General features: G+C 38.6%; 1 protein-coding gene and 1 non-coding gene across 2 annotated transcripts in view; both read left to right on the top strand.

The window, feature by feature from the left end:
* The window catches only part of SYT16 (synaptotagmin 16), a 119,953-nt gene that overhangs the window by 36,281 nt on the left and 56,880 nt on the right, over positions 1-26,792 (top strand).
* Positions 13,425-13,564, top strand: LOC133067554 (small nucleolar RNA SNORA7). The gene has a single exon (XR_009695336.1). It is a non-coding gene; the product is annotated as a small nucleolar RNA SNORA7 (small nucleolar RNA).

Below are 26,792 nucleotides of genomic sequence, written 5' to 3'. Positions count from 1 at the left end.
TTTCTGTGCCTCTTTTTCTGTTTGGCATATAGGGTTATCGTTATCACCTTTCTAAATTCCATATATATGTGTTAGTATACTGTAATGGTCTTTATCTTTCTGGCTTACTTCACTCTATAATGGGCTCCAGCTTCATCCATCTCATTAGGACTGGTTCAAATGAATTCTTTTTTTTTTTTATTTTTTTATTGTTATTATTTTTTTTTCCAGTGGGTTTTGTCATACATTGATATGAATCAGCCATGGATTTACATGTATTCCCAATCCCGATCCCCCCTCCCACCTCCCTCTCCACCCGATTCCTCTGGGTCTTCCCAGTGCACCAGGCCGGAGCACTTGTCTCATGCATCCCACCTGGGCTGGTGATCTGTTTCACCATAGATAGTATACATGCTGTTCTTTTGAAATATCCCACCCTCACATTCTCCCACAAAGTTCAAAAGTCTGTTCTGTATTTCTGTGTCTCTTTTTCTGTTCTGCATATAGGGTTATCGTTATCACCTTTCTAAATTCCATATATATGTGTTAGTATGCTGTAATGTTCTTTATCTTTCTGACTTACTTCACTCTGTATAAGGGGCTCCAGCTTCATCCATCTCATTAGGACTGGTTCAAATGAATTCTTTTTAATGGCTGAGTAATATTCCATGGTGTATATGTACCACAGCTTCCTTATCCATTCATCTGCTGATGGGCATCTAGGTTGCTTCCATGTCCTGGCTATTATAAACAGTGCTGCGATGAACATTGAGGTGCACGTGTCTCTTTCAGATCTGGTTTCCTCAGTGTGTATGCCCAGAAGTGAGATTGCTGGGTCATATGGCAGTTCTATTTCCAGTTTTTTAAGAAATCTCCACACTGTTTTCCATAGCGGCTGTACTAGTTTGCATTCCCACCAACAGTGTAAGAGGGTTCCCTTTTCTCCACACCCTCTCCAGCATTTATTGCTTGTAGACTTTTGGATAGCAGCCATCCTGACTGGCGTGTAATGGTACCTCATTGTGGTTTCGATTTGCATTTCTCTAATAATGAGTGATGTTGAGCATCTTTTCATGTGTTTGTTAGCCATCTGTATGTCTTCTTTGGAGAAATGTCTGTTTAGTTCTTTGCCCCATTTTTTGATTGGGTCAATTATTTTTCTGGAATTGAGCTGCAGGAGTTGCTTGTATATTTTTGAGATTAATCCTTTGTCTGTTTCTTCATTTGCTATTATTTTCTCCCAATCTGAGGGCTGTCTTTTCACCTTACTTATAGTTTCCTTTGTAGTGCAAAAGCTTTTAAGTTTCATTAGGTCCCATTTGTTTATTTTTGCTTTTATTTCCAATATTCTGGGAGGTGGGTCATAGAGGATCTTGCTGTGATTTATGTCGGAGAGTGTTTTGCCTATGTTCTCCTCTAGGAGTTTTATAGTTTCTGGTCTTACATTTAGATCTTTAATCCATTTTGAGTTTATTTTTGTGTATGGTGTTAGAAAGTGTTCTAGTTTCATTCTTTTACAAGTGGTTGACCAGTTTTCCCAGCACCACTTGTTAAAGAGGTTGTCTTTTTTCCATTGTATATCCTTGCCTCCTTTGTCAAAGATAAGGTGTCCATAGGTATGTGGATTTATCTCTAGGCTTTCTATTCTGTTCCATTGATCTATATTTCTGTCTTTGTGCCAGTACCATACTGTCTTGATGACTGTGGCTTTGTAGTAGAGTCTGAAGTCAGGCAGGTTGATTCCTCCAGTCCCATTCTTCTTTCTCAAGATTACTTTGGCTATTCGAGGTTTTTTGTATTTCCATACAAATTGTGAAAGTCTTTGGTCTAGTTCTGTGAAAAATACCGTTGGTAGCTTGATAGGGATTGCATTGAATCTATAGATTGCTTTGGGTAGAATAGCCATTTTGACAATATTGATTCTTCCAATCCATGAACACGGTATGTTTCTCCATCTGTTTGTGTCCTCTTTGATTTCTTTCATCAGTGTTTTATAGTTTTCTATGTATAGGTCTTTTGTTTCTTTAGGTAGATATACTCCTAAGTATTTTATTCTTTTTGTTGCAATGGTGAATGGTATTGTTTCCTTAATTTCTCTTTCTGTTTTTTCACTGTTAGTATATAGGAATGCAAGGGATTTCTGTGTGTTAATTTTATATCCTGCAGCTTTACTATATTCATTGATTAGCTCTAGTAATTTTCTGGTAGAGTCTTTAGGGTTTTCTATGTAGAGGATCATGTCATCTGCAAACAGTGAGAGTTTCACTTCTTCTTTTCCTATCTGGATTCCTTTTACTTCTTTTTCTGCTCTGATTGCTGTGGCCAAAACTTCCAACACTATGTTGAATAGTAGTGGTGAGAGTGGGCACCCTTGTCTTGTTCCTGATTTCAGGGGAAATGCCTTCAATTTTTCACCATTGAGGGTGATGCTTGCTGTGGGTTTGTCATATATAGCTTTTATTATGTTGAGGTATGTTCCTTCTATTCCTGCTTTCTGGAGAGTTTTAATCATAAATGAGTGTTGAATTTTGTCAAAGGCTTTCTCTGCATCTATTGAGATAATCATATGGTTTTTATCTTTCAATTTGTTAATGTGGTGTATTACATTGATTGATTTGCAGATATTAAAGAATCCTTGCATTCCTGGGATAAAGCCCACTTGGTCATGGTGTATGATTTTTTTAATATGTTGTTGGATTCTGTTTGCTAGAATTTTGTTAAGGATTTTTGCATCTATGTTCATCAGTGATATTGGTCTGTAGTTTTCTTTTTTTGTGGCATCTTTGTCTGGTTTTTGGAATTAGGGTGATGGTGGCCTCATAGAATGAGTCTGGATGTTGACTTCTTTTTAAGTTTATAGCTTTTCCTTTATTATGTTAAGTCTATTGTGATGCCATTAAAAGGATTCTCCATTTCTTACAGTGCTTTTCTTTTCTAACATTCCATCTGGATCTTTTTTTTTTTTTTTAATAGTTTCCATCTCTGAAATACTTCATCTAATAATGCATGTTGTCTACCTTTCCTTTTAGTCTCTAACATATTCATCATAGTTGTTTAACTTTCCTCTGTCATAGTTCTAGCATCTGTGTCTGGTTCTCTGGTTTGCTTTCTTTTGATGGTGTCTCATTTTTCCTTGCTTTTTTTGTGTGTCTCATCATTTGTTTCTGAAATCTGGACACCTTGTGTAATGTATATTGGTTGAAAACTGAGGTGAATGAGGTGACTAGCACTTATGATTGGATATATGCATACCTTATCTTTTACTACATCTTTAATATAAGGAGTTGAGTCAAACTAACCAAGATTGAGCTTGGTTTAGGTTTAGTTATTGTTACCTTCTATGCCTCGTAGGCTTCAAATTCTTCTAATGTTATCATGGTATTTAGGATAGAGGCAGGTTTACCAGAGAGTTTTTCCTTAATGTTTTTTCCACTGTTTGGTTTAAGTGTTTCCTTTGATACCCACATCACAGAAGGTCTGTCTCCATGTTCTTGACACATCCCCTAGCTGGAGATTGGTGTTTCTAGTCATGGTACTTGCTAGTGGGTGGAGTGGGATAGTGTTCTCTCTTGTCTGGTGTAGATTTGTTCTTAGGGGAGTGGCATCTGCCTCACTCTTGTGGGTGTGGCATTCTTGGTAATCCTGTCTCTTCCCCAGAGGTATAGGAGAGCTAATGATCTGGATCTCGGATGTGTTTCAGCCACTCTTTGCTGGTAGAGCTAGAGAGTTTTTTCCATTCCTTTTCTTTAGCTGCAGAAGTTTTGACCTGTCCCTAAAGCCAACAGAATTTTCTGTCTTTCCTCTAGTGGGGGTTACATCTCCTATGCTCTAGTGGAGAGAGGGGAGAAGAATCTGTGTGGACTTTGTCCGTTTTCCACTGTGGCTGCGGTTTCCTTCCAAGAGGACAGAACCTAGAGGGAGACATCGTCTTAACCTCTAGTCTTTCTTACTAGTACCCAGTGAGGATGGCTGAGAAGAGTCTGTGAGTGGGTATAGATTTCTGCTGTATCGTAGCTCTTAGAGGTTTGGTGCCTTCATGCTACCTCATACTTAGATTTTAGCGATTTGTTAAAGGTTTTACCTAAATTATTCATAATGCCTTGACTTGGGTCCAAGGTCTATCTCAGGTAGGCAGGTTTTAGTGTCTTATATGTTTTTGGAGGCTCCTGTCTCTCCTTAGATTTTGAATTACTTGGTTGCCCTGAAAGATAATAAGCTCTTTCTAACGGATTCAAAATAAGTTATAATTTTGCACATTTTTTTTTTTTAAGGGATGGGGATAATTTATTATGGGAAGCATACTATAGGTATTGTTGTTATTCAGTCACTATGTTGTGTCTTACTCTGCAACTCCATGGACTGCAGCACACCAGGCTTCCATGTCCTTCACTATCTCCCTGAGTTTGATCAGACTCATGACCATTGAGTTGTTCATGCCATCCAAACATCTCATCCTCTGTCATCCCCTTCTCCTCCTGTCCTCAATCTTTCCAAGCATCAGGGTCTTTTCCAATGAGTGGACTCTTTGAATCAGGTGGCCAAAGTATTGGAACTTCAGTATCAGTCCTTCCAATGAATATTCAGGACTGATTTCCCTTAGGAATGACTGACTATATCTCCTCGTGATCCAAGGGACTCTGAAGAGTCTTCTGAAACACCACAGTTCAAAAGCATCAGTTCTTTGGCACTCAGCCTTCTTTATGGTCCAGGTTTCATATTCATGCATGACTACTGGAAAAACCATAGTTTTGACCATATGGACCTGTATCAGCAAAGAAATGTCTCTGCTTTTAAATACGCTGTCTACGTTTGTAATAGCGTTTCTTCCAAGGAGCAAGCATCTTTTAATTTCATGACTGCAGTCACCATCTGTAGTGATTTTGGAGCCCCCCCCCCCCCAAAAAGTCTGTGACTATTTCCATTGTTTCCCCATCTATTTGCCATGAAGTGATGGGACTGGATGCCATGATCTTAGATTTTTGAATGTTGAGTTTTAAGCCAGCTTTTTCACTCTCTTCTTTTACCTTCATCAAGAAGCTATTTAGTTCCTCTTTGCTTTATGCCATTAAGAGTGGTATCATCTGCATTTCTGAGGTTATTGATATTTCTCCTGGCAGTCTTGATTCCAGCTTGTGCTTCATTCAGCTTGGCATTTCACATGATGTACTCTGCATATAAATTAAATAAGCAGGGTGACAATATGAAGCCTTGACATACTCCTTTCCCAATTTTGAACCAGTTCGTTGTTCCATATCTAGATCTGACTGTTGCTTCTTGACCTGCATATGGTTTCTCAGGAGTCAGGTAAGGTGGTCTGGTATTCCCATCTCTTGAAGAATTTTCCACAATTTGTTATGATCCACACAGTCAAAGGCTTTAGCGTAGTCAAAGAAGCAGAAGTAGATATTTTTCTGAAATTTTCTTGCTTTTTCTATGATCCAATGGATATTAGTCATTTGATCTCTGGTTCCTCTGCATTTTCTAAATCCAGATTGAACATCTGGACATTCTCAGTTCACATACTGTTGATAGCTTGAAGGATTTTGAAAATTTCTTTGCTCACATGTGAAATAAGTGCAATTGTGTGATAGTTTTAAATTTTTTGGCATTGCCTTTCTTTGGGATTGGAATGAAAACTAACCTTTTCTAGTCCTGCAGTGACTGCTGAGTTTTCCAAATTTGCTGCAATGTTGAGTGCAGCACCTTAGAAGCATCATCTTTTAGGATTTGAAATAGCTCAGCTGGAATTCCATCACCTCCACTAGCTTTGTTCGTAGTGGTGCTTCCTAAGGCCCTCTTGACTTTGCATTCCAGGATGTCTGGCTCTAGGTGATTGATTACATCATTGTAGTTATTCTGGTCATTAAGATCTTTTTTGTATAGTTCTTCTGTGCTACCTCTTCTTAATCTCTTCTGCTTCTGTTAGGTCCATACTGTTTCTGTCCTTTATTGAGCCCACGTTTTCTTGAAATGTTCTCTTGGTATCTCTAATTTTCTTGAAGAGATATCTAGTCTTTCCCTTTGCACATTTGGTGCTGTATCTTCTCCACAGAGTTGTTCATGATAATGGTGTCTTCATCGTGGAGTTTCTCTTTTATCATCTACAAAACTAACTTCTCTGACTACTCAGTGCTCTTTGCCATAGATTCATCTTTTTCTGAAATTAATCTGTAAGTTGTTTCATCAAAAAATCTGTGGGAAAAATGGAGAAAGTTCTCCGAGAGCTTGTTGAGGGTCTTACTTTTTCTGTTTCCTCCCCTAGCTTCTGTGACTTTATCCATAAGATTCAGTATCTGGCTTCATATCTAGTTGCAGCCTTGGCCATATTACATCTCTGATAACAGTGCTTTCCAGAGTGAATATAGCATATGGAGCCAGGAAAGAATACCTCTAGTACCTCAAAGGCAGAGCCCAAGAAAGAGGGATTGTGGTCTGAACTAAAGATATACCTTGTTTTTTGGTTGGTGGCTCTAGATTTGGTTTCTCTAAGGGTATGTTAGGAATAGGTATAAGAGCTTTTACATCCAGGGGCTATTCTGATTGATTGGTGCTAATGTCTATTTGGCTGTTAAAAATGTTTAATATCATCCTCCTATCTTTACAGTATTCTATTTTTTAGATTGAAGTGTGAGTTTGCCATCCAGTGTATTTCAACCCAACCTTACCTGTGTTGCATTAATACTCAGAGATGACATTTCACTGATCACTATCCTTTAATTCCTCCAGGGTCATGACTATGCATGTTTGATGTTATGTTGGAAGTCTTACTCTTCTTCATCTTTCCACTAATCAGATGTGGTTACCAGACTGGAAACACAACTCGGAAGTCTCAAAACAGTCCTGTTTAATATGAATCTTCTGCTCCTTCTGTCGTCTTCCCCCAAATTGCTTGAAAAGAGCCTTTTTATTTCAGAGGGAGTTTTGTACTTTGTGTGGTCACTGCATCTCTGAAAAGTTCAATTTCACTGCAGAGCTTTTCATTACTAGGGCTTATGTCAAACGTGGGATATGATTTCTTAGGAAGGAGAAACCTCTGAGTTTTGTACACCAAAAAGTTGTTATCCTTATCCTCTGTATTCCTGAAGACTTTGATGCTTCATCCTGAGCAACTCTGTATTCAGTGACCGTGACTGTGCTGTTCCAGGCCTGGCTGGGCTTTGGCTGACAGAATTTGCTCAATTGTGTTGTGCCGCTGGTCAATGCCCTGGGTAGGAATTTATGTTTGGCCTCTGCCTCCAATTGGTTGTCTTGTAATTGTTCAATCAGAGTTTCAAATAAGTGGATTGTGTACTTACTGGGTTATATTGAACAGTGTAGTGGTGGTGGTAGTGATGGTTATTATAACTGATATCATTTCTTGAAAGCGAATTAGGTGCCAGGCTGTTCTAACTGTTTTATATGCACAATTGTAAGTGCTTTATATGTACATGTCTTAAGTCCTATTGTTGACTCCATTTTACAAAAGAGGAAACTGAGGCACAGAGGCCATACTAGTTTATGAGAGAGCAGGATTTGAACACAGAAAGTCTGGGCTCTTGACCAAAATATTGTATTGTCTTTATAATAATTAACCTGTAGCATCCTTCTGTTTGCTTAAACTGTTAGGTGAGTGTAGAATATTTTATATGAATTTTCATGTTAATTATAGTTGTCAAAATAGAAGAATTATTTAAAAGGACTGATGAAGAAGAACAGGTTTATAGTTGAATGGGAAACATCACCAAAGTATAAACATCTGAAAGGCTAAAGTCTTATGTTATTTGTATAACCTGTGTTGATATAGATTTTAGTAAAGTATGTACCCAACTGTTTTATATTGGGTTTAAAAGACAATATAAAGAGGGAACTTGAAAATTAATTTCTAAATGGAAACTTAAAAGTGCTAAACCTATAGACAGTACCATGAAGTGTAATCAGGACAAACAAAGAAGTAGGAGAAACTTAGTGGAATTTATTAAGTATAATGAAAAACAAATATAGAACATGTCAGTATTCTGGGAGTTATTTCTTTAAAACAAAAATATCTGTTTATTCCCCAGAGAAAAATTCATTCAGGGACCAGCATTTAATGCAGTGTGTGATGTTTTGCACAATTACCTTTCATCTGAGTGGTCCCCATAGGTCCAGCCTAAGCATCACCATTAGGAATGAAGTGGTCCTTTTGGAGCAATGTCTTGGGTGAATGTGAGGTGAAAGGAGATATAAAGAGCATCCATCACCTTCCCCTAGACAGGCTGTGCCACACTTTCCATTGGGAATAGACATCAGGCTTTTCTGCTGCTCCTGTGTGAACAAATAGCGATGCCCACCAGTGGTTTGATCTTGATTGTGAAGCTTCTGGCTGCATGTGTGGAGATCATGTGGAACTCTAAAAATGATATGTTACACTTCCTTTCGGGAATTCTATTCCCAGAATAGTACAGTTCTTTGAAATCCTCATTTACATGCACTGCATGGTTTGCAGAAGGTGAGAATGCTCACACCTGCTTTGCAAATTGATAAACTATGCCCTACATTCATAACAGGTGGTTTGCTTGAAGTCAGGTAGTGAGTCAGCAGTGGGACTTCCAACAGAATCCAGTTTTTCTGTCACCTGCCGACTCTGGAAAAGATCTCCCAGCTCCGTCTTCAAGTTAGGCAATTGGGGAAAAAAGTCTCAGTAGACGGGAGAGGTTGCCAGTTTTATCAGTCTGAGGGCATTGCCTTTCTGTGTGTGTATGTGTGTGTACACATCGGTGTATTTGTGTGTGTTTCTGTGTTTGCTCATGTTTTATGAAACATTTTGCCAAGCGGTATCTTCTTCCCACTTCCCAGATGGTAGTTCTGATTTTTTTTTTTTTGTTTTGGAAATTGCTCACAAATCAGAAGGCTTCATTTGCCAGTTGACAGATTTTAACAGCAGCTGGTAGGTGACCACCCTCCACCACCCGCTCCTCCCACTCTCTTCTTCGGCTGGGCAACAGACAGTGCCGGAAAGCTTGGGGAAGCTTAGCTCTGTGAGGGAGGTTTGACCATTATTGGAAAGATTCAATACAAAACCAAATTGAAATGTGTCTTTCTGCTTAGATGAAAGCTGTTCTTACACATCTTTCTTTGACTCCTTTTTTCCCATCAGTTCCTTTTCAGTAGAATGGTACCTTTGCCACATTTATTGTGCTGTGAGGGGAAGAAGTTACTTTTGAAAGTGCTATAATAGAGCTTGCTGAATGGGATATTGAAAATTCAACCCAAAAGAGATGAATCCGTTGAGTAGAAATCATTTTGAAATGTCTTTGAATGATGAGTTATACTGAGACAAGTGTGGCCTTGATTGACTTTAATTGGTTGGAAAATACTGAATAAAAGATCCATGGAGGCCAGCCCCACACCAGCCCAAATCCTATTGAGTTTTGTGCTGTAAATTTTGTTTATTGCTCTCACTTTCTCTCTCACATAGTTAGCATTGAAATACCTGTTTCACTTCTTTGCCAGGAGCAGAATGTAGCTTTCAGCAGTCTGTAGCATGGTTGTAGAGGTTTTCATTTGCTATACGGTATTCAGATTCAAAGGTGGTTTTAACCTTTCTCTCTGTTAGTGAATAGAGTGTGTTATCATTGATTGAAGTCAAGCATAGATGCAATAAAATGGATTTCCAGACAGTGGCCTTTTGTATTCATCAAGTGAAAAGCTGCAAAGAAAGAAAATTGAGGTCGTAATGTATCTGTTGCATTTGGTTATTAATAAACATCAGAGATGTCATATCATTTAATTCAAGTTGAAGAACATGAACTTTGGAACCAAATTGCCTGTGATTAAAGCCTAGGTGACTTTGGGCATGTTAAGTTACATTCTCTGTGCCTCAGTTTCCTTATCTATAAAATGGGGAGAAACAATAATACCTGTCTCATAGAATTGTTGTGAAGATTACATGAGATATTGAAAAGCACACAAGCTACATAGAATAGATTTTCTTGAACTATTAAAATCTACTTAGTTTATTATTTTGAATGTTGGCTTTAAAGTTTCTTTGAAAATATTTGCAGCACATTAAAGGATAAAAGGTCACAATGTACAAGTAACTATAGGCCTCTTGATATTAAACATGACGATGTCCTCAAAACTGACTCCTGTTAGGTTGAGTTCAGAGAAAGACTTACAATCTGGGTTTCGAATGAGCTAAACTGCATTAATTTGCAGGTCTATTCACATTTAGCACAAACACTATAGTTAGAAAAACACCATGAAGCTGTTCAGAAATGGAGATGATGTTCACAGTATATTTCAAAGGTGGAAAAAAAATAGTTCAACCTCATTTGAAAGGCAAATAGTTACTAATCTACGTGAAGGGTAGTTGAACTTTGGGACGTCTTTTAAATTCTACTGATAGTAAAAACAAGAAAGGCAAATGTGAGCCTGTATGTGATAGTGTTTTAGGACTGAAAATAATTTAGAAATCAGAGTCCCTGCATGTTACAGTCTGGGAAGCTGGGACCTGGAGGATATAGTGAACTTGCTCTATATCACACAAGTAGGTGATGATGGGGAACCTGCATCATGACTCAGGCAGTGACTTGATATCAAACTTACCTCCCTGGGTAAATTAGGAGATCTAGATCAAGTGGTGACTCTAACTCAGAGACGCTTGACACCAAGGATCTAGGCTTTGTACTGAAGGTAAGTGTGGGAGGTGTCTGTGTGTGTGAGTTTGGCCAAAGAAGAAGGCTTTAGGTTTATCTGGTATTGGAAGGCTCCTCCCTGGGTAAATTAGGAAATCTGGACATGAGAAAGGGCCTATTCAGGAAAGATGGACTTCATCTGCAAGAGGCTGCAGATACTAAAATCCTAAAAAAATGCAGCAGCACAATTTTCAAATTATAAGTTTGGAAGGGAATTTTATGGAGTTAGAATAGCAGGTGAATTACCTTGACAATGGCTAGAGAGGTTAGGAGGAAATTCAGTATCACAGATAAATGAAACAGGAATCCTGAGATAAAAGACCCAATAAGTTGAAAGAAAGAGAAACATGGACATGGAAGGAAAGTCAGGTTATAAAAGAAAGATGGTAGAATCCTAAAAATAAAGAAGGTGAATGTTGGCATTATTGCCAGCAACTGAATAGCTTAATAAAATTTGAAATTTCATAGAAATGTAGGATTATTCGAAGATAATTTTTTATCATTTTCTTCACTATGGAAAAACCACTTAGTATTCTTGGTTTTAATTCCTTTCCTTGTGTGATCAGAATTAAAACAGCATACTCTCCTAATAATATATTATTTTAATTGTGGCATTTAGGAGGATCAGAAATCATTTACTTAAACATTTCTCTAAATAGTGACAATTTCAATTCTATTATATTGGAGTATCCATTAGCTTAGGATGCTTTCATTTACCCAATACCCAACACATTCTTACTTGAGTTTATAAATATATCATTTATTTGAGTTTATAAAAATGAATCCACATAGGGTAATGATACTGAGTAATGACAATGTCTATTACCTGTAAATGCCTGGTAAGTTTTGCAAACAAAAGTATCATTAACAAGTTTTGAAAATCTGATTAAACATAACATTGATAGATTGGGGAGCTTCCAAATTTAGTTAAGAAAAAACTCATTAAGGTACATTTAACAAAATTTTAGAAAGCTAATTAAGGAAGGGTTAAAGTAGGAGTGGTTAATGTTTTCTTTTCCCCAGAAATAGAGTATTTTGGTAAACAGATTCTTTCCTAGCCCTTTTATCTAGTGAAAGTGTCATTACAATGTATGAAATAAATTTTTATCCCTCATTATTTTGGGTAGCCCCATCAGATTTTGTTTATTTTTAAATTCTGTAGTTTTAGAAATACATCACCTGTAAATGTACAGGTAGGTCATGCTCCAAATGGACAACCAATAAGGACCTGGTGTGTAACACATGGAACTCTGCTTAGTGTTATAGGGCAGCTTGGATAGAAGGGGGATCGAGGGGAGAATGGATACATGTATATATATGGCTGAGTCTGTTCACTGTTTGCCTGAAACTATCACAAGATTATTTACAATATTGTTGTTGTTCAATTGCGAAGTCATGTCCGACTCTTGGCAACCCCATGAACGGCAGCACAGCAGGTTTCCCTCTCCTTCACTATCTCCCTGAGTTTGCTCGAACTCATGTTCATTGAGTCAGTGATGTCATCCAAACATCTCATCCTCTGTCATCCCCTTCTCCTCTTGCCTTCAATCTTTCCCAGCATCAGGGTCTTTTCCAATGAGTTGGCTCTTCACATCAAGTGGCCAAAGTACTGGAGCTTCAGCATCAGCATCAGTCCTTCCAGTGAATATTCAGGACTGATTTCCTTTAGGATTGACTGGTTCGATCTCCTTGCTGTCCAAGGGACTCTCAAGTGTCTTCTCCAGCACCACAATTCAAAGCTGTTTTAAATAACCCTCAAAATCCTTACCCCTCGCTCTGAAATAAAAGCTGTCAAGTTTTGACTGTCAACACAGTCATCTTCCAGAAAATGACAAAAGCTTTACTGTCAAGGGTGAACTCCTGTGGACCACAGTTTTCTTAGTTTGTCTTGGGTCTTTTGTGGCTGTGACAGGAGCAGTGTCTTTTTTTGTGAGTGACCTCACGTTTGCATATGCCTATCCATTGTCCTGGCTTAGGTGGGTAATTTTTGAGTGCTGTGCTAAATCGCTTCAGTTGTTTCTGACTCTTTGTGACCTCATGGACTATAGCCTGCCAGGTTCCTCTGCCCATGGGATTCTTCAGGCAAGAATACTGGAATGGGTTGCCATTCCATTCTCAGAGGATCTTCCCGACCCAGGGATCTAACCTATATCTCTTATGTCTCCTGCATTGGCAGGCAGGTTCTTTACCTCTAGTGCCACCTGGGAAGCCCTGAAAATAAAAAGTGAAAGTCGCTCAGTCATGTCTGACTCTTTGTGATCCCATGGACTGTATATGGTCCCCATGGAGTATATAGTCCATGGAATTCTCTAGGCCAGAACACTGGAGTGGATAGCCTTTCCCTTCTCCAGGGGATCTTCCCAATCCAGGTATCAAACCCAGGTCTCCTGCATTGCAGGCGGATACTTTACCAGTTGAGCCGCAAGGGAATCCTTGTGCAGGGTCAAATCTTGCCCCTTGGGTGTTGTTAGGGTCAGATTCCAACCTTCAGGTTATTTGACACGTTGCTGGAAATGGTCGCCCCCTTAACTTCAACCTGTATCATGATCACTTTTAGTTTTATGTTCGAGAACTCAGGGTGAAGTAGTTCCAAGGACATATAGCATCTTATTTTTGACAATACATATTGTTTCTATTTGTGCGTGTATATTGCTTTGATTTGTACTTTGTCTGAATTACTTGGTCAGAATTATATGATTCTGTTCATCTCTTTATCGTATTACAATAGCTCTTAACAATACTGAATCCATTGAATTAAGGGGGTAAAAAATGGAGATAAAAAAGCAGAGTAACCTCTCAGGATCACGTCTGGAGAATGGCTAGTATAATGACTTCCTCAGAATCAGGAGGGAAAGCAAGCCTGACCGAGGTACCCATTCTATTCCCAGTTTGCTCAGTAGCTGGTGATTGGAAGACATTCTGCAACAGAGTTAAAAAAAAAAAAATAGAAGAGTAGAATGTAGAATACAGGAAGAAATTAATGAGGGAAAATGTTTTAAATTTTATTAAACAGACAAGTAGATATTCACTTACAAGTTTGGCAAAAAGAAATTTAAATAGATTAATAGAGGCTAATTTTGATAAACAGTGGTTATTTTCCACCCCTGCTTACCAATGGGTTCTATTCCAAGGGTGTCTCCATAAGCTACTTGGAATGTGAAAGGCTGTTTCCTGTTAAGAGCTGGGGCTGTCATCCAGATCACATAAGCCCATTTAATCTGTGTATATCAGAAATACAAGATAAAGAGTGGAATAAATGCTAGTGAAATATATAACAACCATTGGACACATCTGTGGTAAACACCCACTCTGTGCCTGATTATGGTGACAGGTACTTTTCTGTGCTTGATGCTTTGGGGGTTCCAGTTCTTCCCACTATAGTTGGATGTGGCTAATTAATTACTGCTTTCATTTAATAAATATTTATCGAGCAGCTGCTGTGGGCCTGACACTACACTAGCTTGGCTGTGAGGATGCAAAGACAGGTACTCTGCTCCCACTTTTAAGGAGCTGCCTCTTTAGAGGTGACGTGTACAAGTCCATGGAGAATGTTAAATTGTTTTGGTAATGTTTCGACAGGTAATGTTCTGACAGGAGGAGGAGCAAGAATAAGGGAAAGAAACCCAAGCTCAGTTTTGTGTTTTGGAAAGGGGAGGGGAGAACAGATCCTGAAGAAGTTTAAGCATTTTGAAGAATGATGTTAAAATTAGGAGTTTGGGATTGACATACCCACAACTATATATAAAATGAGCTTCCCTGGCGGCTCAGCAGTAGAGAATCCGCTTGTAATGCAAGAGACATGGAGACGTGGGTGCAATCCTTGGATCAGGAAGATTCCTTGGAGGAGGAAATGGCAACCCACTCCAGTAAACTTGCCTGGAAAATCCCATGGACAGAAGAGACTGTCAGGCTATAGTCCATAGGGTAGCAAAAGAGTCAGACAGGACTGAGCAACTAAATAAGAACAACAATATATAAACTAGATGACCAACAAGGACCTACTGTATAGCACAGGAAACTATACTCAGTATTTTGTAATAATCTATAAGGGAAAAGAATCTGAAAAGGAATATGTATAGATATATGGGCTCCCCAGGTGGCTCAGATGGTACAGAATCTGCCTGCAATGCAGGAGACCGGGGTTCGATCCCTGGGTCAGGAAGATCCCCTGGAGAAGGACATGGCATCCCATTCCAGTATTCTTGCCTGGAGAATGCCATGGACAGAGGAGCATGATGGGCTACAGTTAATGGGGCCACAGAGTCGGACACGACGGAGTGACTAACACTTTCACTTTCATATATATACATGTATATATTCAATCATATATAAGTATGACTGAATCGTTTCGCTATGCACATGAAGCTAACACAACATTGTAAATCAACTTTACTCCAATAAAAAACTGTGAATGGGAGTTGAGGAAGCAGAGGTTATTCTGGACACGGAAACTCGAGGATGGGAATAAAGGAAAAAGGTAGCAGCACATAGGTTGGGAGTAGGTGGGTGCAGGATGGGCATGGTAGGGGTTGTACCGAGACCCAGGCTGGAGGCTGGTGTTGAATGCACGAGTGAAGAGCTCAGGAGAGAATGGAGGAGCCAGTCGCTGTTTGGCCAGTCACCATCTGGACTTGGCAGTTGAAGCTGTGGGTGATCTGACATTAGCAGGTCCAGCATGTGGACTGAGCCAAGTGCTCAAGGTAGAACTCTTCAGAGCACTGGTGCCAAGAGATGAGCAGGAAGGATGCAGGGACATGTGAGGCTGCCTTGCTGTGGATGATCAGGGGAGCAGCCTCCTCTGTGGTATCACATTTCACGTGTGGATCTATAGGTAGGACTCAAAAGCAGCAACCTCGGAGTGCAGCGTCAATGGACGTGTCATTGCATTTCTTCGACACCTTTGCCTTTGAGCTGCAAGACCAGCTCTCAGGTGCCTTGCGAACCCTGGTTTCCACGTTAAGTGATTCTCGGTAGCATGGGCTTTTGACCCCTTCAGCTCAATTGTGGCAGGAACCCTGTTCACAAGGTCCTTTTACTTTTCTCATGTTTCAGTTCAGTTCAGTTCAGTTGCTCAGTCGTGTCCGACTCTTTGTGACCCCATGGACCGCAGCACGCCAGGCTTCCCTGTTCGTCACCAACTCCAGGAACTTGTTCAAACTCATGTCCATCGAGTCGGTGATGCCATCCAACCATCTCATCCTCTGTCATCGCCTTCTCCTCCTGCCTTCAATCTTTCCCAGCATTAGGGTCTTTTCCAAAGAGTCAGTTCTTTGCATCAGGTGGCCAAAGTATTGGAGTTTCAGCTTCAGCATCAGTCCTTCCAATGAATATTCAGGACTGATTTCCTTTAGGATGGACTGGTTTGATCTTCTTGCAGTCCAAGGGACTCTCAAGAGTCTTCTGCAACTCCACAGTTCTGGTTCGTTCCTGGGTTTCTGCAGACAAGCACTTCTCATGTTTACCTTATATGTTTATAATTTCTTCAGTTACTCTGTGCTATCTCCAACCCCTAGAGTTATGTTTTATTCTAAAAATGGATTTCTTTAATATCTGAAAATATTTTAGAGTATTTGAGATTCCTATATCTAAAAAAAAATTTCTCAATAATTCTTGTGGGGAAAAATTTTGCATAGCTTTTTAAACACCAACATGTGATTTGGGATGTCTCTTCTAGAAATCAGACACACAAAATTAACTTTTATCTTAGATTGATATATGCAGTATTTATCCTTGATACAAGTGTACAAACCCTTATTTGGAATCTCCAAATCCAAGACATTGAAAACTGGAATTTTTTCAAAATATCAGGGATGACTTGAACTGAGATGAGGTTATTTAGAACTTTTACTTATTTCTCTTAGAGTGAATATTTGCATGTTTTAATTATTAATGCATCTTATTACAAGATGTTGCCCCAGACTCTACTGGAGTATTAAATAGATTATGATATGTGCACTGTTTTTTCCTTTTTAAAAATCCAAGAGAACCTGAATTCTGAAATCTAAGTGCCAAGTATTGCAGCTGCATGCTTGGCAGTCTTTGAAGTTACTGACCCATCTAGGCTATTTCTGCTTTCTGAGATGAGCCCACTTTTCCTGGCTGCTTTCTGGCCCTCTGAAGGCTTTTGATATCATAGAAGAGAGTTAATGGGATTATAATTGCCAGGTGAGGGCTGGGTCTATTTTTGTTTGTCAACTGTGTCTGACATCAGGCCCTGGGACTGGCATCTCATGCTGTTTATGAAGCAGATGGACTTTTTTACTAAAGCATGTTTTTAAATTATTTATTTATTTGTTACTGCACTGGGTCTTTGTTGCTGCACCCGAGATTTCTCTAGTTGCAGCAAGTGGGGGCTAATCTCTAGTTTCAGTGCATGGGCTTCTCATTGCAGTGACTTCTCTTGTTACAGACCATAGACTCCAGAGTGTTCAGGCTTCAGTAGTTGTGGTGCATGGGCTTAGTTGCCCTGTGGTGTGTGGGATCTTCACAGACCAGAGATCAAACCCATGTTCCCTGAATTGGCAGGTGGATTCTTTAACCACTGGACCACCAGGGAAGTCCTAGCAGATGGACCTTTAAATAAGTGAATTCCTTTCCATTATCTTTCCTTTTCCTCTCCTGATTCCAGGCTTGGCTGTAGCTCTGCTTTGCAGTCTCTACACAGAATGTAAGCTGTCTTTACAGGGCACAAATTTGACTAGTAGCTTCATTCTATAGGCAGTTCTGATCAGTGGATTTTGCTGTTTGAAGTGCATTTACAGATTCTGAGCCTCATCAGGAAAGAGGGCCATGAACAGTTAGTATCCTTGGCTTCGGATATAGGAGGGAGAAGTTGTCTTGGGACATGTACCTGAATTTTGACAATCCCAGCTGTTGTGGATGAGCAGAAACTCTTTGGGTCCCACTTTGATTGTGTTTGTCCTTTGTTATTTGAGGCCAAGACTTTTTTATTGTGGTGGTTCCTTGGCACCTGGGGAATGAAACACCTGTTGTTTGCATATTGCTTTGTGTTTACCAAATAGAATAATGTAATGGAAGGAATATGGACTTTGGAGTCAGAGCCTACACATTACTTGATTTCTGTGGATCCCAGGAATTTCCTCTGTTGAGTGAGCATACAATGGCTACCTCTGAGGATATTGTTCAGTTTTAAATGGGATATTATATATAATATGAGTACATTGTTCAGTTCAGTTCAGTTGCTCAGTCATGTCCAACTCTTTGTGATCCCATGGACTGCAGCACGCTAGGCCTCCCTGTCCATCACCAACTCCTGGAGTTTACTCAAACTCATGTCCATTGAGTTGGTGATGCCATTCAATCATCTCATCTTCTGTCTTCCCCTTCTCCTCTTGCCTTCAATCTTTCCCAGCATCAGGGTCTTTTCCAGTGAGTTAGCTCTTCGCATTAGGTGGCTAAAGTATTGGAGTTTCAGCTTCAATTTCAGTCCTTCCAATGAATATTCAGGACTGATTTCCTTTAGTATGGACTGGTTGGATCTCCTTGTAGTCCAAGGGACTTTCAAGAGTCTTCTCCAATACCACAGTTCAAAAGCATCAATTCTTCGGCCTTAGCTTTCTTTCTAGTCCAACTCTCACATCCATACATGACCACTGGAAAAACCATAGCCTTGACTAGATGGACCTTTGTTGACAAAGGAGTGTCTCTGCTTCTTAATATGCTGTCTAGGTTGGTCATAGCTTTTCTTCCAAGGAGCAAGTGTCTTTTTATTTCATGACTGCAGTCACCATCTGTAGCGATTTTGAAGCCCCCCAAAATTAAGTCTGCCACTGTTTCCACTGTTTCTCCAGTGGAAGTGGAAGTGATGGGACTGGATGCCATGATCTTAGTTTTCTGAATGTTGAGCTTTAAGCCAACTTTTTCACTCCCTTCTTTCACTTTCATCAAGAGACTCTTTAGTTCTTCTTCATTTTCTGCCATAAGGGTGGTGTCATCTGCATATCTGAGGTTATTGAATTTCTCCCAGCAATCTTGATTCCAGCTTGTGCTTCATCCAGCCCAGCATTTCTCATGATGTACTGTGCATATAAGTTAAATAGGCATGGTGACAATATACAGCCTTGATGTACTCATTTTCCTATTTGGAACCAGTCTGTTGTTCCATGTCCAGTTCTAACTGTTGCTTCCTGACCTGCGTACAGATTTCTCAAGAGGCAGGTGAGGTGGTCTGGTATTTCTATCTCTTTCAGAATTTTCCACAGTTTATTGTGATCCACACGGTCAAAGGCTTTGGCATAGTGAATAAAGCAGAAATAGATGTTTTTCTGGAACTCTCTTGCTTTTTCAATAATGCAACAGATGTTGGCAATTTGATCTCTGGTTCCTCTGCCTTTTCTAAAACCAGCCTGAACATCTGGAAATTTCATGGTTCACTTATTTTTGAAGCCTGGCTTGGAGAATTTTGAGCATTACTTTGCTAGTGTGTGAGATGAGTGCAATTGTGCAGTGGTTTGAGCATTCTTTGGCATTGCCTTTCTTAGGGATTGGAATGAAAACTGACCATTTCCAGTCCTGTGGCACCTGCTGAGTTTTCCAAATTTGCTGGCATATTGAATGCGGCACTTTCACAGCATCATCTTTCAGGATTTGAAATAGCTCAACTGGAATTCCATCACCTCCACTAGCTTTGTTCATAGTGATACTTCCTAAGGCCCACTTGACTTCACATGCCGGAAATGTGAAGTCACACTGTGGCTCTAGGTGAGTGATCACACCATTGTGATTATCTGGGTCATGAAGATCTTTTTTGTACAGTTCTTCTGTGTATTCTTGCCGCCTCTTCTTAATATCTTCTGCTTCTGTTAGGTCTATACCATTTATGTCCTTTATTGAGCCCATCTTTTTTTTTCTTCATTTATTTTTATTAGTTGGAGGCTAATTACTTTACAATATTGTAGTGGTTTTTGTCATACATTGACATGAATCAGCCATGGATTTACATGTATTCCCCATCCCGATCCCCCCTCCCACCTCCCTCTCCACCCGATTCCTCTGGGTCTTCCCAGTGCACCAGGCCTGAGCACTTGTCTCATGCATCCAGCCTGGGCTGGTGATCTGTTTCACCCTAGATAATATACATGTTTCGATGCTGTTCTCTCAAAACATCCCACCCTTGCCTTCTCCCACAGAGTCCAAAATTCTGTTCTGTACATCTGTGTCTCTTTTTCTGTTTTGCATATAGGGTTATTGTTACCATCTTTCTAAATTCCATATATATGCGTTAGTATACTGTATTGGTCTTTATCTTTCTGGCTTACTTCACTCTGTATAATGGGCTATTGAGCCCATCTTTGCATGAAATGTACCCTTGGTATCTCTGATTTTCTTGAGGAGATCTCTAGTCTTCCCCATTCTATTGTTTTCCTTTATTTTTTTGTACTGATCACTGAGGAAGGCTTTCTTATCTCTCCTTGCTGTTCTTTGGAACTCTGTATTCAGATGCGTGTATCTTTCCTTTTCTCCTTTGCTTTTGTTGTTTAGTAAAATTTGCTTTTAGAGTCCTTTGCCTACAAATGATTGTTCTTGTCCCTCACCAAAACCTTAAAAAAGAGGAAGGCAGGGATCATTATTTTTGTATGAAGAACTGAAGCCTCAGAAAAGTCAAGTAACAAAGGACAAGTCACACAGCTAACATGTGGCAGGATCAAGGCTAAAACCTGTGTCTTTTGATTCTAAATTCTTTGGCTTTTCACTTCCTATCTTCATAAGTGAAGGAAAATATTTCTGAACATAAAGGGAATTTGGGATGGAGCTGAGCTCAGTTCAGCCAGTGCTTTCAGTATGCTGACAGAGTGAAGGGCACTGAACTCCATCTTGGGGCTGTAAAGGCCTATAGTGGATTCTGCTTCCAGAGAATCATGGTATTTAAGGGACAAAGCATGGGGCAGCTTCGTCAGTATGAAATAAATGCTGTGGAATCAGAGAGCAGTTGTGGTATTTGGGGCCCAGTATTATTATAGTATCATAAATTTGCTTTAAGCTGTGCTTGTACTCAGATATTCAGTGGTTTCTGACTGTTAAAGTATCACAAGTTTCTTTTAAACTGAGAGAACCCTAACAGGTTAACTTACTCACATTAGCTGTGCTGTAAATGTGTTTGGGTTCAGTGGATACATCAGCTGTGTGGGAGGAATCAAGGATATAATTCAGTTGGGGAAATAAGACATAAGTGAATAAAATGTTAATACAGATTTTAAAATAGCTAGTCAAGCTAGAAGACATATCACAACTCAGTACATACTTATTTGCTTAATGAATTATGTAGACAGCATTTCTTGTAGAAATTCAGAGAAGAGAGCAATATAAAGTTCCTTGGCCAAGATTTTATAATTCTGTGTTGTCAGTGGAAAATCTAGAATAGAGATCTCTTTACTCTCACCCATAATACTCTTTGCACTTGACTACACCAGTCAGAATCCTTTTGGGTACAAGTGAGAGAAATTTAATCAAAAGGGGCTTAAGTGCGTGCATACACACACACACACACACACACACACACTAGAGTTTTTTAGTTCACAGAAGTGAAAAGCCCAGTGAGTTGCGCTTCCATATGGAAACGATTGGCTCCACTTCACAGGGGGCCTTAGTATCAGGAATCCAAAAGTCTTGATTCTACTACTTTTTCTGCTGGTTTCTTTCTCAGGCAGACTGTCTCCGAGGTGATGGTCGATGCAGGCCTATCTGCTACTGCCTTAACCTCAGCTGCAGGGGTGTGTGTGTTTAGTTGCTAAGTTGTGTCCAACTCTTTGTGACCCCATGGACTGCAGCCCACCAGGCTCCTCTGGAATTTTTCAGGCAAGACTCCTGGAGTGGGTTGCCATGGAATCTTCCTGACCCAGAGATCGAACCTACCACTGTGCCACGTGGGAAGCTTTTTCAGTATTTCCACTAGAGTTCTAGGGCTTCTCTGGTGGCTAGATGGTAAAGAATCTGCATGCAATGCAGGAGACCTAGGTTCGATCCCTGGGCTGGGAAGATTCCTTGGAGAAGGGAATGGCTACCCACTTCAGTATTCTTGCCTAGATAATTCCATGGATAGAGGAACTGGGCAGGCTACAATGCATGGGGTCACAAAAAGTTGGACATGATTGAGTGACTAACGCATACACAAAGTTCTGAGGTTGGCTCTCATTGCCAGTGTCTGAGTTATCTGCCTACTCAAACCTTATGGAGGCATGTTGTCATAAAAGAAAACCAGATGTCTTTCCTGAGAGAGGAAGATTCTGAAATGTCAAAATTAACATCTGTATATTGTAACACATATGTAATACTTGGGACACTTAAAAAAATTAAGAAGAACCTGAGTCTTTGTGTATTTACCCTCAGTAATTTCAGGGGCTCTTCATTTCTTTGTGTAGATGCAGATTTAGTATCATTTTTCTTCTGTTTGAAGGACTTTTTAGAATTTTTTTTTTGTTTTGCCACTCAGAGTCTTTTTGAAGTCTTTATTTTGCCTTTTATTTTGAAAGATATTTTCTCTAGGTCTAGAATACTGTCAGCTTTTTATTCTAGCACTTTAAAAATATTTTTTCACTGTGAGATTTCACAGTGAGAAGTCTCCTAACATTCTTGTCTACATTCCTCTGTTCATAGTGTCTTTTTTTCCCCTCTATTAAAAAAAAAAAAATCAGTAGACTACTTTCCCAGAGCAGTTTTAGTTTTTACAGAAAAATTGAGTAAAAGGTATGAAGAGTTCCCAAATACTCTCCTCCAATCTTGTTTCTCCTGTTATTCATCTTAGATTGGTGTGATACTTTTTTTATAATTGATGAAGCAATATTGACACATTATTGTTAACTAGTTAATAGTCTATATTAGGGTTCATTGTGTTGTTTCATTTCTGACCATCTACAACTGGTTTTTAGCAATTTGATTATGATTTGTCTTAGTGTAGTTTCACCATATTTCTTGGACTTAGGATGTTTTCTACTTCTTGAATTGGTGGGTTTATAACTTGCATCAAATATGGAAAAGTTTGGCCATGATTTCTTCACATATTTTTCCTGCTCCCCTCTCTCCTTCAGGGTCATCAATTATATGTATTTTATGCTACCTCAAATTGTCCCACTGCTACTGGTGCTCCGTTCATCTTTGCCCAGTGATTATATTTCTCAGTGTTTCATTTTGAATTGCTTTCACTGTTTTCAAGCTTACTACTCTTTTCTTCTTCACTGTCCAATTCTGTGATTAATCCCAACCAGTGTTAGTTTTTTCATTTTAGTGTAGTTTTCAGCTTCAAAATTTTCATTTGACTCTCTACTTACTGTGTTCATAATTTCTTCTAACTTCTTGAATATATGGAGTACAGTGATAGTCACTGTTTTAATGTCCTTGTTTACAAATTATCTATGTCTTCTATTATCTGTGTCATTTCTTATTCCGTTTCAATTGATTGACTTTCCCCCTCATTACACACAGTGTTTTTCTGCTTCTCGGCATGCCTAGACAGTTTTGATTGAATATCATACATCATGAATTTTATCTTGTTGCATGTTGGGTATAGAAATATTCTTGAGCATTGCTCTGAGTTGTGGTTAAACAGTTTGAAAACTGCTTGATCCTTTTAGGTCTTTGTTTTAAGCCTTTTTAGGTAGGACCTAAGTAATTTTTTTCTAGATTTAATTGTTCTTCCCCACTGAGCCAAAACCCTTCTGAGTGGTTTACTCAATGCCACATCAATTATAAGATTTTCTACTTCAGCTAGTTGGACCAGAGCTCTGTGTGAGTTCAAGGGAGTGTTACCTGATCAGTTTGAGTGATTCTTTCCATAGTTTGCTCACTTACCAGTTTTCAGCTGAAAACTCAAGTATGGCAGATCTCTAGAGTTCTCTCTTTTTAGTTCCCCTCTTTAATACTGTTTTGTGAGCTTCCATAGTGTGGCCCCCCTGGCCTCTTAGCTTTATCACCTCAAATCAGGGAGACCACCAGCCTTGCCTGGGTTCCCCTCCCCTAGACAATGGCTTCAAAACGTTCTCCGGGTAATCAGCTTAGACCATCATAGGACTTACTTGCTTATATCTCATCTCTTAGGAGTTGCTATTTTTTGTTGCCTTTGTTTAGTATCTTTCATGTCATGGGTTATATCCAGGTTTTTAGTTGTTTCATGTGAGAAAGCAGACTTAGTATTTATTTTTCTGTCTTGATCAGAGGCAGAGATCCCCTTAATGAACTCTTAATTTAAAATTGACCTCAATTTTTTTTTTTTTAACTTAGTTTGATCTTTTGGAATTTTATTTCTTGTTTTCCAAGTTTTACATAGTCTCTGAAAGTGAAAGTGTTAGTCTCTCAGTTGTGTCCAACTCTTTGCGACCCCATGGACTATAGCCCACCAGGCTCCTCTGTCCATAGAATTTTCTAGGCAAGAATACTGAAGTGGGTTGCCATTCCCTTCTCCAGGGAATGTTCCTGACCCAGGGATTGAACCTGGGTCTCCTGCGTTGCAGGAGAATTCTTCACCATCTGAGCAACCTGGTATATAGTCTCTAAGGAATGTTAAAGTTTATCTTTGAGTGTGAGGAATGGTAGATTATCTATTTCAGGTTGAGAATGTTTATTTTTATTCCTAGTTTCTGAAGAGTTTTTTTTTTAATCGCAAAAATTCTTTAAAGTGTTTAAATTTATTTACTATTTTATACATCTATTGAGATGATTATATTAGCATGATTATTTATATGTTAGAAAATTTCTGAGTACTTAAACTTCTCTGACTTCTTATTTTCAGTGTATTTTTTAAAATACATTTAAATTTTATTTGCTGCTGTTTAGGATGTTTATAACTAGGATCATCAGAGATTGAATTACTATATAAATTACCTTCTTTGATTTCATAAATGATATGGGTTTTCTTTTCTAGAATAGCTTATATAAAAGAGCAAGTTACCTTCCTTTGAAGGCTAGAAAAAGTCATATAAATCCATCTGGACGTGATATGTCCCTTTTGAATTGTTTTTCTACATTTTATTTTTTTTAGTGGCTATTGGTCTACATGTTTTCTATTTTTTCTTTTTAAAAAAATTTTAAATCTCTTTTTTCTCTTATGATTTTTAAATGCCCAATGTGTCTATAGTTATATTTGTCTGAATCAACCTTGTCAATGGTTCATCTTTAAAAGATAGTTTTTCATAATATCTTCTCTATTTTTTAGTGCTTTCTTTATATTTATAATTTTATTAATATTTGCTTTCCTCTTTTCTATTTCTTCTGTGTAGTTTGGTTTAATATATTGATCAATAATACCTTGAGTTGACATTTCTATCATATTAGTTTTTTCATCTTTTTCTTGACTCATAATATATACTGTAAATTAATCCATAAATTTTCTTTAAGTACCACTTTAACTATATCCCACAAGTGTATGATATGTGATGTGTTCATTATTTTTTAGTTATTAATATTTTATCATTCCAATTAGAGTTTCTTTTTTTTTTACCCATCAATTATTTAAAATTGTGGTTTCTGGTTTCCAGAAGCATTTTTATAATTAAAAAAAGTCTTGTTTTATTTCTAACTGCATGGAAATTAAAATGTGGTCTAACTGTATTTTTGAGGCTTCTTTTGTGGCCTGATACATGGCTGATTTTTATAACTCTTCCACATATGCTTGCAATTACTGTATATTCTTGGGTTGTTTTGCATTTCACCTCATGCTAGTTTAATGACTCTTATGTATTATCTTCTGTGTGTTTGTGAGTGAGCTCATCTTCAGAAGGCATTGTTTTTTAATGTGGTGATGGATATAATCCTCTGTACCTTTGCTTATGGAAGTGTTCCTTAGAACAATTTTGTACTTGCCTCTTTTAGTACAAAACCTCTTGGATTTGCTCATTAATTTCTTGCTTTCAGATGTCTGTCCCGCATTGATATTATACTTCTTTAAGAGGTAAAGACTTGATGTTTTTATTTCTCACAGGATAATTTTTTTTCCATTCACAGCTCCAAACAAATAATAAGCTTTCTTCCCACTTCTCTAAGTACAAACTATTAGATGGAGTTTTACTAGTCCTCTTTTCAAAGAAAGGGCAGCAATTTTAAAAGAGTAATAGTCTTTTTTTTTTTTTGCTTCCTTAGTTTTATTTATTTACTTTTTAATTTATTTATTTTAATTGGAAGATAATTACTTTACAATATTGTAGTGGTTTTGCTGTACATTGACATGAATCAGCCATGGGTGTACATGAAGAGTAGTAGTCTTATGCTGAGGTGCTGAATCCAGTCTTGCATGATCACAAGGCTATTCATGTCTGAGATATCAGTCTATGACCTGCAAACAAGTTGGCTACCTCTCTGGGCTAATACCAGGTGTCTTTCTAATTTTATCGGCATTTCTGTGAGTTTGTTTAGGATGAGGCGTTCTGTATGGCCTCAGGCTTCTGAATAGCAAGAACCAAAAGCTGCTCTAATTTTTAGGGATGAGTAAACTGAGGTTTATTGATGACCCAAGATTATTCAACTGGAAATTGTCAGAGCTAGGATTAAAACCTGTGCATGATCTGCTTCTTGTTGGCATTCTTCCTCCCTTTGGCTTTTATATGGTATTTGTGATAGTTAATTTTATGTATCAGCTTGACTGGGCCATGAGGTAACAAGATTGTTAGTCAAATATTCTGAGTATGTCTGGGTGGATGTTTGTGATGAGGTTAACATTTGAATTACTAGGAACAAAGCTAGTGGAGGTGATGGAATTCCAGCTGAGCTATTTCAGATCCTAAAAGATGATGCTGTGAAAGTGCTGCACTCAATATGCCAGCAAACTTGGAAAACTCAGCAGTGGCCACAGTACTAGAAAATGTCAGTTTTCATCCCAATCCCAAAGAAAGGCAATGCCAAAGAATGTTCAAACTACTTCACAGTTGTACTCATCTCACACGCTAGCGAAGTAATGTTCAAAATTCTCCAAGCTAGGCTTCAACAGTACATGAACTGAGAACTTCCAGATGTTCACTCTGGGTTTAGAAAAGGCAGAGGAAACACAGAGATCAAATTGCCAACATCTGTTGGATCATAGAAAAAGCAAGAGAGTTCCAGAAAAACATCTACTTCTGTTTTATTGACTATGCCTAAAACTTTGACTATGTGGAACACAATAAACTGTGAAAAATTCTTCAAGAGATGTAAATACCAGACCACCTGACCTGCCTT

The sequence above is a fragment of the Dama dama genome, chromosome 12, assembly GCF_033118175.1.
Source record: "Dama dama isolate Ldn47 chromosome 12, ASM3311817v1, whole genome shotgun sequence".
In the NCBI taxonomy this organism is placed as follows: Eukaryota; Metazoa; Chordata; class Mammalia; order Artiodactyla; family Cervidae; genus Dama; species Dama dama.
The sequence above is the reverse complement of the archived record's forward strand: the minus strand, read 5'-3'. Positions and strand labels throughout refer to the sequence as shown.